Genomic DNA, 15,381 nt, shown 5'->3' on the forward strand with positions numbered 1-15,381 from the left:
AATCTCTTGGCATGAAAAAAACATAGAAGACAGCAGTGAGTCTATTGCTGCAGAGATCAAGGAACTAGAAAATAGTCATAATGAATTAAGAAATGATGTAAATGAGGTGCAAAATAAACTAGATGCAGTGACAGCGAGGATTGAAGATGCAAGGGGGGAAATAAGTGAAATAGGAGAAAAATTATGGGAAAAGATGAAGCTGAGAAAAAAGAGGGATAAAAAAATTCTAGACCACAAGGGGAGAATTAGAGAACTAAGTGATTCAATGAAATGTAATAATATCCGTATCATAGGAGTTCCAGAAGAAGAAAGAAAGGGACTGAAGGTGTACTTGAACAAATCATAGATGAGAACTTCCCCAAACTGGGGAAGGAAGCAGATATTGAATTCCAGGAGGCACAGAGAACTCCCTTCAGATGTAACAGGAATCGATCTTCTGCATGACATGTCATAATGAAATGGCAAAATACAAAGATAAAGAGAGAATTCTGAAAGCAGCTAAGGACAAATGGGCCTTAACCTACAAGGATAGATACATAAGGGTAGTAGCAGACCTGTACACTGAAATTTGGCAGGCCAGAAGGGAGTGGCGGGAAATATTCAAAGTGCTGAATAGAAAAAATATGCAGCCATGAATCCTTTATCCAGCAAGCCTGTCATTCAGAGGAGAAGGAGAGAGAAAGGTTTTCCCAAAGAAAAACTGAAGGAGTTCATCATCACTAAACTAGCCCTGCAAGAGATCCTAAGGGGAACTCTGGGTGTGGAATGTTGCAAAGACTACAAAGGACCAGAGATATCACCACAAGCATGAGACCTACAGATAACACAATGACACTAAATCTATATCCTTCAATAATAACGCTGAATGTAAATGGGCTAAATGCTCCAATCAAAAGACACAGCGTATCAGAATGGATTAAAAAAGAGAGACCCATCTATTTGCTATCTACAAGAGACCTATTTTAGACCTTATGACATCTTCAGATTGAAAGTGAGGGGATGGAGAACCACCTATCATGATACTGGAAGTCAAAAGAAATCTGGAATAGCCATACTTAGAGAAACTAGATATTAAACTAACGGCTGTAACAAGAGATGAAGAAGGTATTATATCATAATTACAGGGTCTATCCATCAAGAAGAGCTAACAATTATAAATGTTTAGGCACCTAATTTGAAAGTACCCAAATATGTAAATCAACTAATCACAAACATAATCAATCGTATTGACAACAATATGGTAATTGCAGGTGACTTTAATATTCCACTTACAACAATGGACAGATCATCCAGGCAGAAAATCAATAAAGAAACAGAAACCCTGAATGACACTCTGGACCATTTGGACTTGATAGATATATTCAGAACTGTTTATCCAAAAGCAGCAGAATACACATTCTTCTCATGTGCACATGGGACATTCTCCAAGATAGATCACATACTGGGTCACAAAACAGCCCTCAATAAATATAAAAGAACTGAGATCATACCATGCATATATTTAGATCACAATGCTTAAAACTTGAAATCAATGAGAGGAAAAAGTTTGGAAAACCTCCAAATGCATGGAGGTTAAAGAACATCCCACTAAAGAATGAATGGGTCAATCAGACAATTAAAGAAAACATTTAAAATATATGGAAACAAATGAAAATGAAAACACAACAGTCCAAACCCTTTGGGATGCAGCAAAGGCAGTCCTAAGAGGAAAATACATTGCAATCCAGGCCTATCTCAAGAAAAAGAAAAATCCCAAATACAAGAAATAACAGCACACCTAAAGAAACTAGAAGCAAAACAGCAAAGAAACCCCAAGAGCAGCAGAAGAAGAGAAATAATAAAGATTAGAGCAGAAAGAAACAACATAGAATTAAAAAAAAAAACAGTAGAATAGATCAATGAAACTAAGAGCTGGTTTTTTGAAAAAATAAACAAAATTGATAAACCCCTAGCCAGACTTCTCAAAGAGAAGAGAGAACCCAAATAGATAAAATCATGAATTAAATTGGACACACCACAACCAACCCCTCAGAAATACAAACAATTATCAGAGAATACTATGAAAAATTATATGCCAACCAACTGGAAAAACCTGGAAATGGACAAATTTCCTAGATACCCACACACTACCAAAATTCAAAGAAGAAGAAATAGAAAATTTGAACAGACCCATAACTAGTGAAGAAATTGAATCAGTTATCAAAAATCTCCCAACAAATATGAGTCCTGGGCCAGATGGCTTCCCTGGGGAGTCCTACCAGATATTTAAAGTAGAGTTAATACCCATCCTTCTCAAGTTGTTCCAAAAAATAGAAACAGAAGGAAAGCTTCCAGACTCATTCTATGAAGCCAGAATTTTCTTGATTCCCAAACCAGACAGAGACCCCACAAAAAAGGAGAATTACATGCCAATATTCCCGATGAACATGGATGCAAAAATTCTCAACAAGATACTAGCAAATCAGATTCAACAGTACATTAAAATAATTATTCACCATGATCGAGTGAGATTCATTCCTGGGCTGCAGGACTGGTTCAATATTTGCAAATCAATCAATGTGACACATCACATTAATAAAAGAAAGGATAAGAACCATATGATCCTGTCAATAGATGCAGAAAAAGAATTTGACAAAATGTAGCATTCTTTCTTAATAAAAACCCTCAAGAAAGTTGGGATAGAAGGAACATACCTAAACATCATAAAAGCCATATATGAAAAGTCCACTGCTAATATCATCCTCAAGGGGAAAAACTGAGAGCTTTCCCCCTGAGATCAGGAACACAACAGGGATGTCCACTCTCGCCACTGCTGTTTAACATAGTGTTGGAAGTCCTAGCCTCAGCAATTAGACAACAAAAGGAAATCAAAGGCATCAAAATTGGCAAAGAAGAAGTCAAACTTTCACTTTTGCAGATGACATGATACTCTACATGGAAAACCTAAAAGACTCTACCAAAAAGCTGCTAGAACTGATACGTGAATTCAGAAAAGTCGCAGGGTACAAAATCAATGTACAGAAATCAGTTGCATTTCTATACACCAATAATGAAGCAACAGAGAGAGAAATCAGGAAATCAATCCCATTTACAATTACACCAAGAACGATAAAATACCTAGGAATAAACCTAAACAAAGATGTAAAAGATCTGTAGGCTGAAAATTATAGAAACCTTAAGGAAATTGAAGAAGACACAAAGATATGGAAAAATATTCCATGCTCATGGATTGGAAGGATAAATATTGTTAAAAATGTCAATACTACCCGAAGCAATCTACACATTCAATGCAATCCCAATCAAAATTGCACCGACATTCTTCTCAAAGCTAGCACAATCCTAAAACTTGTATAGAATCATGAAAGAACCCGAATAGCCAAAGTAATGTTGAAAAAGAAGACCAAAGAGAGAGGCATCACAATCCCAGACTTTAGCCTCTCCTACAAAGCTGTAATCATCAAGACAGCATGGTATTGGCACAAAAACAGACATATAGATCAATGGAATAGAATAGAGAACCCAGAACTGGATCCATAAATGTATGGCCAACTAATCCTTGATAAAGCAGGAAAGAGTATACATTAGCAAATGTGCTGGGAGAAATGGACAGCAACATACAGAAGAATGAAACTAGACCACTTTCTTACACCATACACAAAAATAAACTCAAAATGGATGAAGGAATGTGAGAGGGAAACCATCAAAACCCTAAGGGAGAAAACAGGTAACAAACTCTATGACCTCAGCTGCAGCAATTTCTTGCTTGACATATCTCCAAAGGCAAGGGATTTAAAGGACAAATGAACTACTGGAGCCTCATCAAGATAAAAATCTTCCGCACTGCAAAAGAAACAATCAACAAAACTAAAAGTCAACCAACAGATTGGGGAAAGATATCTGCAAATGGAATATTGGATAAAGAGTTAGTACCCAAAATCTATAAAGAACTTATCAAACTCAACACCTGAAAAACAAATAATCCAGTGAAAAAATGGACAGAAGACATGAATACATACTTTTCCAAAGAAGACATCCAGATGGCTAACAGCCACATGAAAAGATACTCAACATCACTCCTCATCAGAGAAATATAAATCAAAACCACATTGAGATACCACTTTACACCAGTCAGAGTGGCTACAATTAACAACTCCAGAAACAACAGATGCTGGTGAGGATGTGGAGAAATGGGAACCCTCCTGCACTGTTGGTGGAGGTTCCTGAAAATATTAAAAATAGAATTACCCTACAACCCAGCAATAGCACTACTAGGGATTTATCCAAAGGATACAGAAGTACTAATTCATAGGGGCACATGTACCCCAATGTTTATAGCAGCACTTTCAACAATAGCCAAATTATGGAAAGAGCTTAAATGTCCATCAACTGATGAATTGATAAAGAAGATGTGGTTTCTATATACAATGGAATACTACTTGGCAATGAGAAAGAATGAGATCCTGCCATTTGCAGCAACATGGATGGAACTGGAGGGTATTATGCAAAGTGAAATAAGTCAGTCAGAGAAAGACAGATATCATATGTTTTCACTCATATGTGGAACTTGAGAAACTTAACAGAAGACAATGGGGGAAGGGAAGGGGAAAAAAACCGAAAGAGACTGTTAAATACAGAGAACCAAACTGAGGATTGATGGGGGGGGGGGGGGTGGGGGAGAGGAGGGGCAGGGAGAAGGGAAAATGGGTGATGGACATTGAAGGGGGCACTTGTTGGGATGGGTGCTTGGTGTTGTACGTAAGCGATGAATCACGGAATCTACCCCCAAAACCAAGAGCACACTGTATATACACTCTACATTAGCCAACATGATAATAAATTATATTAAAAACAAAACAAACAAGCAAACAAAAAACACTGGAAGGCTTAAGAAAAATAGAAAAAAAAGAAAAAACAAAAACCAAAAAGACTTATGCTCTGTCTTGTGCTCAGCTCATGACCAGAGCAAACTGTCTTCCTTTCATATCCTTTTCCTGTAAAAATGAAGATAATTCATACCTCATAAAATTATTGAGAATATTTTAAAATAAAATGCACGTAAAGTGCTAAGAACCATGGGTAACAAGAAAAGAGGTTGATAACTATTGTTATTTTTATCATTTTTTTGAAGAACTAAAAATACACAGCCTAATGTTTGCATTATCATGTTTTTACCCTTCCAAGAAACTCTTGCCCAAGAAGGGAAAAGTACAAAAAAACACTTTTTTAATTTCAGAAATTTCCTCCAACTCCATATATCCAAACTTTTAACAACCCCTAATTACCTCCCTTCTTAGGACCACTCAACTTTTTTTTCAATGTATGTGCATTATTTATTCAAATGGATATTAAGTTGTTAGGACTTAAATATTTATTAAGTGTTTAGACATAACACTTAATAAATGAAACTATTCACTTTTTTTTTCTGGCCTAGGACTATCATTTTAAAAATCACCAAGATACTAGGGGCACTGAAAGTGAGCAAAGTTTAGGAGCCTTTCCTCTAACCTATTCTCTGTGCAAGGTGTGACTGTACAGAATTTAAAGAAAGATTCCCTAATTCTAGGGTGAAATTGACTTCGTACCTCTTTCCAAACTTCAACCCTACCAATATTTCTATGGGCTTCTCTCTTCCTTTGAATGTCTTCATATGAATTTCTAGATGCACAGAACTCTCCCTATCCTGAGGAAAGTTCTCATTTTAATTATTAGGAAGATTAAACTTATACACACTAAAGATGGAGCTTCCTCTCTCTCTGTCAATTTAATTCATTCATTCAACAAATAATTTATTGAATAGCAGATATGTTATAGGCATTGTTACAGGACTAGAAGTACACTGGTTAGCAATTTGATTACATTAGTAGTTCTAATGCCCTGGCAGCTCATTTGTAATTGGTTAAACCTTCCAAGCATAAATGCACACAGGAATGGTCATTATTTCTGAAGTAGGTATCTAATCCAAGTTAATAGCAGAATTTTCAGCAAAGAAATAGACACATACCACCTATTCTGCTTACATTAAATTTATGAAACTTTCAAATATGCTTTTTCAGCTTTGAGAGAAGCAAACACATGAATAACCAGTCCTACTTTCTCTAGCTTTCTTGCTTTGCTTCTTACCCATTCCAAGAGCTTTCGTAAAAATGATTAATTTCTTTCATAGAGTCTAAAGTCAGTTCTGGATCATTCAACTCTTCTACTAGAACCAAGTGATGGTCTGTCATATAAGTCCAGGTAATACTTCACCTTGTTGTAGCTCACATTTTGTTTTCCTAGGAGCCTCCTGGATACAAGTTCAAATTATCTTTAATATTATAATTTTCTGGGGCACCTGGGTGGCTCAGAAGGCTAAGCATCCAACTCTTGGTTTTGGCTCAGGTAATGATCTCATGGTTCATGAGTTCAAGCCCCATGTTGGGCTCTGTGCTGACAGCGTGGAGCCTGCTTGGGATTCTCTCTCCTCTTTCTGCCCCTCTCCCTGGCTCACACTCTTTCTGTCTCTCTTGAAATAGATAAATCAACTTTAAAAAACAGCATTATTTTCTGAATATTCTCTGAATTTTTCTTCCCTCACACACACACAAAAGAATTATTTTTTAATTTTATTTATTTATTTTGAGAGAGAGAATGAGCAGAGGAGGGGCAGAGAGAGAGGGGGCAAAGGATCCAAAGCAGGCTCCATGCCGACAGTAGAGAGCCTGATGCAGGGCTCAATCTCACGAACCGTGACATCATCAACTGAGCTTAAGTTGGGTGTCCAACCAACTGAACCACCCAGGACCCCTATGTTTTTAAGGATATAGAGAACTACATTTTGTTAATCAATAACATTCTAGTGAAGGTGTAAATAAGTTAAATTCTTGCAGGGAGGTTCCTAATTACTCTGTCTATATTCTGCTTTCCTTGTAAGAAATTCAGGTAAGTGGAGAGGAGCTTCCAAAATGATGCTTCATTTCCAAAACAAATAAACAAACAAAAAACAAATCAGAGCTTTTGTACAAGGAGCTCCTGTTTTGGGTTGACAATAGAGCAATAACTGTAGTTTGTCAAACCTCAATGAGCAAAGCAGGGCCCTGTTATATTCGTGGGACACATTCAAATGCACTGGAGTATTGTTATTATTATAATCTCAAAAGAAAAACAGAATATATTGTCTTTCTCTGACTTTTTTCACTTAGCATAATACTCTCTAGCTCCATCTATGTTGTTGCAAATGGCAAGATTTCATTCTTTTTTATGGCTGAGTAATATCCTATTGTGTGTTTATATTTATATACATATACTACATCTTCATACATTCATCAGTTGATGGAAATTTGGGGTCTTTCCATAATTTGGCTATTGTTGATAATGCTGCTATAAACATCAGGTGCATGTATTCTTTTGAATCAGTATTTTTGTATCCTTTGGATAAATATCTAGTAGTGCAATTGCTGGGTCAAGAAATAGACTCTTAACTATAGAGAACAAACTTATGGTAACTGGAGGGGAGATGGCCGGGTGATGGGTTAAACAGGTGATGGGCATTAAGAGGCACTTGTTGTGATGAGCAGGAGGGATGTATGTCAGTGATGAATCACTAAATTCTACACCTGAAACTAATTTTACACTGTATGTTAAGTATCTGGAATTTAAAGAAAAACTTGGGGGGGAAAACAGAATAAAGGGAAATACCATTCCCTGTAAAAATCTGAACAAAACTTGCTTCCTTTCACTCTTCTTTGCATATTAATTTCAGGTAAGGATAAGCGGTGCCCAAAAATAACTTTTGGCTCTCAAAGCCATGCCAAACCAAGAACAAGGTCAGTAATTTTTAGGATCCACCTTTCTTCCTCATACCAATCCGGTGGGTAGACAATAAGAGAATGATACAATGGCAGGAAAGGAAGTCGCCAAGCCAGCAACCCTTTGTGACATTTGTGACAATAAATGATTTTTTTGTTTCCTCAAGGAAACCAAGGAATAGAGCCTCAGCAAAAGGAGCAATTTTAAGTCCCATGGACCAATGTCTCCTCATTTAAGGCAGAAAGTACTCTATAAGAAATTCTGTCTGAATGAATCCCCTGAACGTTTAGGGACAAATTTGCAAAATTTGACTTTCAATTTGCTCTTCTGTCTCCTTGCCTAGCCACACACACCTCAAGCAGCACACACCGACACACCGCAAGAGGAGATGCGAGTGAGAAAAAGCCTGCTTTTCTCAATCGTTTGCAACAAAGTTTTCCCCACATGGACTCAGTGACTCTTTTCTCTTCCTCTGCCCACTTCCCATGCCCTTCCTCATGCAAACCCACACATTTATACTTTCGTATAAGTCCAAGTCACTGTGGTACTTCTTCTAGGGATTTGGAGGTTAAACTTTAACTCCAAAAATGATGTAGATGTCTGTGACTCCCCACTGAGGAGACGGTAACCATAAATGAAACAGGTAAGAGTTACTAAAATTGCCTTTCTGCTAATGACTTACAAAAACAGAGCTAAAAATATTCTTTCTGTTTTTATCCCCAGGGAACTCTATAATGTAGAAACTATTTTTGATGAATTTTCCTTACCTTCAATGTATTTTTCTGCGTCTTAGCTTCACATAAACTTGTTAATATTTGAAATATTCTTTAAAAAAGAAAAACCTGGGGGCGCCTGGGTGGATCAGTCGGTGAAGGGTTCGAATTTTGATTTTGGCTCAGGTCATGATCTCAGGGTTCACAAGATTGAGACCTGGGTTGGGCTCTGTGCTGACAACACAGAGCCTGCTTGGGATTCTCTTTCTCTGCCCCTCCCCTGCTCGCCTGCACGCATGCTCTCTCTCTTTCTCAAAAATAAACAACAACAAACCCTGAACCTACCAGAATCTAGGTTCATCTCAACCTTACTCTAGGCTGTCTTCTGGCAGATTCTACATGTCCAAAGGGGATGCTGATTAAGTGATTACTAAACTGGGGTGTGCAGCCCAGGTCCTGATTGCTAGGTAGAGTTCTGACTAATTCCATCTGTCTTTAGAGCTGCTACAAACCAGATACCGCTTACGGCTATATAGTAACACAATAAGGCAATTCAACTTGAAAAACAGGTGCTTAGCTTCCATTATGTGCCCAACACTTCACATGTGAAAGACTTAGAAAGGCTACTACTAGTGCTATCAACAATAGCCAAGCTATGGAAAGAGCCTAAATGTTCATCAATGATGAGTGGATAAAGATGTGGTATCTGTATATAAATATATATTTAATATACTTATATATTTATATATTATAAATATAGATTATTGTTTATATTATATTATAAATATATTTCTATATTATACTAAAATATAATTTATATAAACACAATATTTATTTTAAATATAAACATATCTGTACAGAAATATTACTCAGCCATCAAAAAGAATGAAATCTTGCCATTTGGAATGATGTGGATGGAGCTATAGTGTATTATGCTAGGCAAAATAAGTCAGTCAGAGAAAGACAAATACCATATGATTTCACTCATGTGGAATTTAAGAAACAAAACAGATGAACATATGGGAAGGGGGATAAAAAAGAGAGAAAGGGAAGCAAACAATAAGAGATTCTTAATGATAGAGAACAAACTGATGGGGAAGGGTTGATGGGGGAAAGGTGGGTGAGGATGGGCCTAATGGGGGACGGGCATTAAGGACGGCACTTGCTATGATGAGCACTTGGTGTTATATGTAAGTGATGAATCACTAAATTCTCCTGAAACTAACCAGAATTTAAATAAAAATTTGAAGGAAAAGAAAGGCACCCAGCAAATGATATGATCTCAATATGTGTTACTATTGCACACAAATTTATGCCTTGATTCAGAATATACTGATTTTGAGATTCAGTTTTACTACCTCTCAGCCTCAGTACTGTGTTCTCATGGGAGTCAAATTCAGCATCAGCTTTAGATGCTGTTAACAAAGGTGAGGTGAATCTTCAAGAAAAAGTAGATTTCAGTGGTGTGATTTAATTCTCCCCAGGCTCTCACACTGGGGCACTCAGTCCCACAGCCCAGAACCTTTTGTGTTTCCATGTTTGTGTGCTGCTAGGAAATGTCATGCCATGTGTTTGCACAAAGAGCCTATGGTGACATGTACATCCTATTGAGTGAGGGGGAAAAAAAGGTGTTCTCCTGGATACTGAGAAACAAAAGTGTCATTTCCTTAAAATTCAGGGCTTCCCATAATGAATGGTTCAATGTTTTGACCCTCTTTTGAGTAGTATGGACAGTAATTCAGAGTTCTAGATGGCATAGTGTACACATCTGGCATTTCATTCCTACACATTACCACAGTGAAGGAAGGCTTTAAAACTTCTAAGAATATTTCCAAAATAATTGCAAACAGGGACTTGACCAGATACTTGTATGCCAGTGTTTATAGCAGCATTATTTACAATAGCTAAAATGTAAAAACAACCCAAAGGTCCATCAATGGATGAATGAATAAACAAAATGTGATACGGGCATACAATGGAATATCATTCGGTCATAGAAACAAATGACACATGTTACAATAATGAAACTTGAAAGTACACTAAGTGAAATAAGCCACATAAAACAAGACAAATATTACATGATTCTACCTCTGCAAGGTTTTTAGAACAGGCAAACTTACAGAGACAGAAAGTAGAATAGAGGTTACCAGGAAAGCAAATTACCAAGGAGAGAGGAAACCAGGAGTTTATGTTTAGTAGATTCAGAGATTCAGTTTGGAAGGATGAAAACGTTCTGGAGAAGGATAGTGGTGATGATTACACAACATTATCAATGTATTTAATGCAACCATATTGTATACCTAAAAAGTGTTAAAATGGTAAATTTTACATTTGTATACTTACCACAATATAAAAAATAATTTTAAGAAAATAGTGGTTCAGGGCTTTCATGACAATATCATTCACATGTTCTACTGATCCAAAGTAAGGTCGAGACAGTTGAGTGGTGTTGCACATTGGCTACTATTTGTCAATGCCAGAAGTGTTTCGTGTTTTTTTTGTCTCATGTTCTTTTTTACAATACATACTCAGCACTTTTTCTTGTCCATTGCTTAGTGTAGGCTTTAATCATTTCCTATCTGTTCTATACTGCAAAAACCTCTAATAGATCCCCCAGTTATTCATTATTCATTGTATTGTGAACAAAATCACAAGTCTGATCTTATATCTTAACTCTAATTTCTGCCTTAATTACCTTCAATGGCCCCTGTAACCTGAATATTAACCATCAAATACCTTAAGACAATGTCTAATTCTTCCCATACAGTCAGTCTATTGCTTGACCATTAGCACCAGCCTCCTACTTGTCACTACCATGTTCCTGCCAATCTGGACTCGTTGTTGCCCTGCCTTCTCCATTCATGCCATTTGCTTATGTGAAATATCTCTTTTCCCTACAATATTCCCCTTATGATGGCATCAGTCTAAGACAGCCAGAAACAGCCATCTCCACAGGAGGGATATCTGTGGCACTTGGCCCTAACAGGTTTTCTCCTAACCAAAGGCCTTCTTGCTATGAAGAGCAACTATCATATTACCATTTTTACATTTCCATTTCAGTCCAATTCTTCAGCTGCTTGGTATTGCCTTCCTTCAGATATCATTTCTTTAGTCAAGTTTTAGTGATATGCTTCTCTCCCTTAGGAGTAAGTCTGCTCACTCTCTCTCTCTCTCTTGCTCTCTTTCTCTCTCTCCTTAGTTGACTTGTGTATTTGTGTTCTGGTTCATTAGGTGTTGATTGCCATTTTCACTTTCTGTGGGCAACTCTATCTATCCTTTCACGTCAGTTCACTGCCACACAATGCAACATCCTAGCCTATGCAATATTTAATAAATGCTCCCATACAAATTCTCCTGGGTTATTAGCTTCATGGAACACTGCCGGGTGATTTATTTCCTTAATCCCAGTACCTCTGGGGAATAGCTAAAGTATAGAAACTCTTGCCTCGGTGTGATAGTGAAAAACATCTTATCAGAAAAAAATAGAGAATTTATTCATTACTATGTAGGCACTAAGAATTAGTGGATTCTGGGGTGCCTGGGTGGCTTAGCCGGTTAAGGGTCCAATTCTTGATTTCAACTCAGGTCATGATGTCATGGTTCATCAGGCTACGCGCTGACATTGAGGAGCCTGCTTAGGGTTCTCCCTCTCCCTCTCTCTCTACCCATCCCTCACTTGCTCATGCTCTCTCTCTCTCAAAAATAAATACACTTAAAAAATTTTGTGCATTCTTTAAAACCTAACCTTCATTGCAACCAATAACAATTTGTTTACTCATTCAACACACATTTTATTAAGCACCTACTAGGCACCACTCTAAATTTGGGGGCAATAAAAATAAATATGACATGGTTCCTGCTGTCAAAGAACCCAGGTAATAGAAGAAGTAGAGATATAAAGATATGCAATTCAATGTTTTAAGTGAAATGACAGAGTTGTTCACAAAATATTGGGTGGAGTTAGGGTTGATGAACAAAACCTAGCCTGGAAATCTATGACAGTTGTCCCTTAATTAAAATACCTTAATTCATAAACTGAATCTTCAAGAATGAATGGTAGTATAATACAAAGAACCATATTGAGGCCCAGAATTAATCACAAAGAATTCTAATAATTTGAGTAGAAGCATTTTACCTATCACCCATACCCTAGTCTCTGCCCAGGGATCTTATAGCAGAATAGACATAAATGGAGCACACCATGTTTCCCTCATTTTTAGTAAATTGATCTTTTGCGGTTTGAAGGCATTTATTTACTCTTAGCCCCCTTTTACCAATAACAAGGGTAGAAAAGTAAGAGTACATACACTTCCAGTATATAAAATTTAAGTAATTTGGGACTCAAATGTCAGCATAAGACACTATAAAATTTGGCCATGGTTTATTTGGGATAGAAAGGGACAAAACAATGCCCTGAAAAGGTTAGGAACACAATCCTCTCCTGCCCATTTTCACCAAATGAATTTTCATGATAATGAAAAGGTAGCCATTGAGGTAAAATAGAAGAAGCATTCTGATGAAACTTTTGTTAATGTGTCTCTGTCTATATCAAGTTTGAATCCAGACTTTGCTGACATGTAGGGCATGTCATGTGGAATATCATGTAGCTACTATAATCTTCTCATATACTCTGCCTAAAAATGCCCTTTGACTTCTTTTATATTCTTTTGTTAACCCAGAGCCCCAAAGGGTCACAACCATTAAATATTTAGAGATAGTACTTAGTAGCCATGACAAATAGTAATTTGTCAGGCAAGAAGGTGAAGGGGTGAGAGTATTTCAGACAGGGCAAAGACATAAAGGTGTGGAATCACACATCCAGCTACACACTGCATGGCAGGTGCTGGTCAGAAAAATGATGCAACTGGAACCAGGTAGAGGCTCATGGGGGCCTTTTATTCCACAGTAAGAAAACTGATGCTGTTGACACTTAAATCACATTGAAGGCTTTCACAAGGGTAGTGAACATCATATCTATGTTTAAAGAGTTTATTTAGTCTTTTAGTTGTTTAGAAAATGGAACTGAAGGGAAATAAAGACTAAATGCCCAGAGACCACTTAGAAAGACCACAAGAGTTCAAGCAAACTAGAATAGAGGCAATAGAAACAGAGAAATGGGGACATATTCAAAAAATACATAGGGGTCGACTGGGTGGTTGGTGAGGGAGAAAAAGTCTCAAGAATTGCTCCTAAGTTTTTGGTTTGGCTAGAAGAATGAGGTGGATGGTCTTATCATCAACTGAAATAAAGACTGGAAAAGGAAATATTTTATAGGGGAAATTAAGATCTCTGTGTGGGTTGTGCTGACTTTTAAGGGAATATAAGACATACAGCTGAAGGTGTTGGGTGAAGAATCTAGACATAAGAAGGATTTGCCAGAAATAAGCACATAGATGGTTAAAACCATGGGGCCTGATGAGATCAGCCAAAGAAAGTACATAGATGGAGGGGACATATTAGTTGAAGATAAAAAATGTACTCTAGGAAGACAGACAAAAAGATTAAGAGTATAGAAGAGAAATACAAAACACCCCAGTATTACAGAATTCAAGTTTTGAAACTGATAGTCTAATGACAAAAGAGATCAGCGGAATCAAATTCAACAGAGAAGTCCAATAGTATGTATACTGAAAATGCTCATTTGGCAGCTGCTTGCCTTTTAAAAAAACAATTTCTGGAAACTGGTGGAGGCAGAAGCCAATTTTCATTGAGAATAGAGCACATGGAAAGTGAAGGAATAGAGATAACTTTTCTTCTGCTGGTATGTGAGAATGTCGAGCTTTGTTCTTCCAATTTCAGCAATACAATATTCTAAGGTGTCCAATGCAGAGGCTGAGTCTTAAAGATATCTTGTTGTGGTGGTGGTGGTGTGTGGGGAATAAGCTTAGAAATTCCCTGGGCTTATACCAATGGGTTAACAAGGCATAAAGAATTATAAAGCTATAGGGTGTTCTCACCCAGACTTGGGTGAACAAGATAAGACCCCCAGAATGAAATAGAGCAAGATGAGACCCTAAGAATGAAGTAGACCCCCAGAATGAAGTTGCCTGGCAAAGGCCCCAGAATAAAATAGGGAGGGGCTGGAGCCCCCAGAATAGAGAGGGAGGGGCAAAGGCCCAGAATAGACAGGGGGGCAAAGGCCCCCAATACAAAGGTATATGAGGTAGGCAAGATTAGGCATTCAGGGCAAAAGTGCCCCCCAATTTAGTACTATAGCATAAAGCTGCTTTCATAGGAGGGAAGGACCAAGTTAGGTAAACAGGTAAATAGGGCTATAAACCACTGAGCTGTAGATGCTGCTGCCCAGAGTGGAGGTGATTAGCAAAAGAAAAGGTGCCTTGTTAACCCTGAGGTTATTTGTTCTGTCTTATCCCCTAGGCTAGCTAAGATAAACAGACAAGGCACCTCTTATATGCTGTTAACAACCATCTACCCGTCTGCCAGGAGCCAGGATTTTGTTTTATATTGACCTAAACCCCAAACACCTATATCTTCAAAACCCCCTTTTCTCTCATTCTTGAGTTAATGTTCACCAGTTCATTGTCTCTTTGTGCATGCCCATCACGTTTGTAAACCTTCTGATATTAATAAATATGGGGCAAGGACCCTTATTCGGGGCTCTTGTCTTCTCCCAGACATTAGCCATCTCTTGCATTTTAATCCTGTGTCCTGCTCTCTTCTTATCAAGAGAAAACTTTAGACTTAGAGTCTACGACAGTGGTGATGGTGAAGGTGACAGTGGTAATGGTGGTGGGCATGGGGGTGATGGTGGTGGTGGTGAAGGTGATGATGACAGTGGTAGTAATGGTGATTGTAGTGGTGGAGATGGTGGTGGTGGTGGTGATGGTCTCTGTTTCTTATTTTATTCTCCACACCTCTAGTT

Source organism: Panthera tigris, chromosome B2 (assembly GCF_018350195.1).
Source record: "Panthera tigris isolate Pti1 chromosome B2, P.tigris_Pti1_mat1.1, whole genome shotgun sequence".
Lineage (NCBI taxonomy): Eukaryota > Metazoa > Chordata > Mammalia > Carnivora > Felidae > Panthera > Panthera tigris.